Here is a 3,581-nt window from a genome sequence, read left to right as displayed (position 1 = left end):
AGTCACCAATGTGGTAGGTTACGTAATGATACGGTAACCAGTATAACATGTGTTGTCATTAATTTAATGTGAGTGTTCTGTGGCAGTGTTTGTAAAGAAAGTCAGAAGGAATATATATGTTTAGTAGAAAGTGGGTTATACATCTTCAGATTGTATACCTGACTTTCTACTATAAAATTGAAGAAATTGACGGAACGCTGAACTCCAGACTAAACAACTTAAACAACATTTATTTACTTGGTAAAACATACATATCTTTAGTTATACATCTTTAGAGGTGAGAATAACTAGCTGTCGAGTATAAGACCGAAAGATGTAGAGACAGCTTTTAAACATACGTCCATGCTCAATCGCTGGCCAGCGTGAAAGAGAATGAATTGAGCGGGAAACGCTTGCTTTATTAATTCTACGCATGCGTAAGACTACGCATGCGCAGGCGTTACTACATATGTATGAGTGTGTGTATATATATATATATATATAACATTAACATTTATTTTTGAAGTGTAACAAGTACTCACAAAAGGGAATAGAAATTAATTTTTAGTTCGTGTGACAATGTTAAACAATTGGGGTAGGGAGACAGAATGAATTTCACATGACTTACGGTATATTTCATTTGGGTGGCTTATATGCCACAGAATGAAAATAGATATAAATGAAATGAGTTATGCAGCGTTGGTAGTAAACATTGTAATAGTCGCATAGTGGAAAGGGTGATATTGCCACTAGGGCCACCAAATCTGTAACTGATTTAGCTATTTGAAAAAGGTGCATATACTGCTGGGCAGAAGTTGCCACATATATCCTTCCGCAGCCAGCTCTAATTGGTTGAAGTGGGCATAGCACGACTGTGCTATGCCACCACAACAAAATAGCTCTTTTCTGTCTCACTACAGTTCTCATCAGTGGATATTACTGGTATCTCAGGTTAAAAATGGTAGCTTGCCTCATGTAACTCATGAGAAAAAAACTGTTGAAAGCTTATGCTAATTCAAAACAGTCAAATTGTATGGTATAAAATAAAATGATATAATATATTAAATGTATTATAATATAGGTGACTTATTAGAAATTAAAACCTAATGGCAAATTAATAAACAACGATACAAAATGTACCAGCATTGCTAGAAATGGGAGTCTAAATGAGGCGAATAGCTACACAAAGCACTAACCTCATGAGTTCATGAAAAGCAAGGGAGCAAGCAAAAACTATCTTTCTATGATGAGATAAACTCACAGAATGAAGTGAGGTCCACCTGACTGGCTCTTGTGCCAGTGGCACATAAAGATCACCATCCAAACATAGTCGATGCCAGTACCCCTGATGTCAGTGCTCCCATGCTGGTGGCATATAGAAAGCACTATCCGAACGTGATCAATGCCAGGGCCGCCTGACTCGCTCCTGTGCTGGTGGCAAGTAAAAAGCACCCATTACATTCTCAGAGTGGTTGTATATATATATGTATGTATATATATTTACATGTATATACATTTTTATATGTATACATATATATTTATATGAATATATATTTATTTATATATATATATATATATATTTATATGTACATATATATATATATATTTATATGTACATGTATATATATATATGTATATATATATATATATATATATATATATATATATATATATATATATATATATTTATATGTATACATATATATACAGATATATATATATTTATATATGTGTATATATATATTCATATATGTGTCTATATATATATATATATTTATATATGTGTATATATATATATATATTTATATGTGTGTGTATATATATATATGTATAAATATATACATATTTATATGTGAGTGTATACACACACACACACACACACACATACATATATATATATATATATATATATATATATAAAGGTTATGAAGGGTAATATAGTCAACCAGACCCGAATGATACAGGTAATACCGAGTAAGTGCTGTATACCGACTAGTTTTGCCCCAGATGTGGCTGCAACATAAATGGGGAATATAACATGGGTCGTGTATTAGCGTGTGTATATATAAAAAGAATGAGATAAAGAGACCAATGGCATAAATAAATTTATATTTTATGTAGAATGTCTTACAGCTGTTTCAGGGAAAATTCAATGTATCCCTTCATCGGAGACGGTAATAGTAGAAGATAAGGATTATTACATCTGTATGAGGAGATTTGCAGTAAGAAATGAGAGCAATGTGGAGAAGATTTACTTTTGGAATGGAACTATACTCCAAGTACTTTTTCTTCTCCGCATCGCTCTCATTTCTTACTGCAAATCTCCTCATACAGATGTAATAATCCTTATCTTCTACTATTACCGTCTCCGATGAAGGGATACATTGAATTTTCCCTGAAACAGCTGTAAGACATTCTACATAAAATATAAATTTATTTATGCCATTGGTCTCTTTATCTCATTTTTTTATACATATATATATATATATGTATATATATTATATATATGTATATATTTATATGTGTACGAGTGTGTGTGTGTGTGTTTGCATATATATATATATATATGTATATATATACATATACATATATATATATATATATATATATATATATATATATATATATATATATATATATATATATATATACATATACACATATTTCAGAGTTCACCAGTTATGGAGCATAAATACATTTTGAAATAAATTGATTTACTTGAAGACAAAACAAAAAGTCAAAAGTCAATTTTATGAAACAATATTCCATCCCCAATATTGAAGCATTACTTATGGTAAGTTACCATAACATGTTATTGTTGCTGTTGCTGTTATATATTTGCAGTCACCCCTGATATAGCAAACCAATGATAATAGATCTTCCAACCAAGAACATCTCTTCTTGAATAAGATACAATGTGTATATTATGCTGCAGAGTGTCTATACTGCTACAGATTGTACATAGCACTAAATTATTGTATATATCACTGCATTATTGAATATGTGCTTCCTGTATTGCTTGTTTCTTTCTGGTCATCAGAGTGTGACTTGAGGCAGATTCAGCTGATATTTTTAGCAAGTTGATCATATATTTGCAAGATGTCAATACACTCCAGAATGGTTGAACTACTTGAAAAAAAAATATCTTGGTAGAAGCATGTAAAATGTATTTGCTTCAATAAAACTGATTTTTGTCAGGTTATTATATAGTTAAGTAGATTAACAGTTGCAATGTCTATTTACGTTTCCTACTTTCCTCTGAAAAACATCATACAGCAACTATAATCGATTTTTACCAACTTACATTATAAAAAGATTTTGATATCAATCAGTGATTTGTTGTATAATCTCATATAGAATAACCCCTGCAGTGTTTGCATAGAATATTACTCCAAGATCTGTGTAGATTAATATACCAAGATTTATGTGGAATACCACTCAAGGATTTGTGTAGAATAACACTCCAAGACCTATGTAGAATAGCATTCAAGGGTTTGTGTAGAAAAACACTTCAATATCTGCAAGAGATAACACTATAGGTTCTTGATGAAGTAGCACTCCAAGTTTACATCAAAGAACATTCCAAGTTTTGTAGAGTTTAA

Source organism: Octopus bimaculoides, chromosome 5 (genome assembly GCF_046866305.1).
Source record: "Octopus bimaculoides isolate indiv1 chromosome 5, ASM4686630v1, whole genome shotgun sequence".
In the NCBI taxonomy this organism is placed as follows: Eukaryota; Metazoa; Mollusca; class Cephalopoda; order Octopoda; family Octopodidae; genus Octopus; species Octopus bimaculoides.
This window is presented reverse-complemented; position numbering follows the sequence as displayed.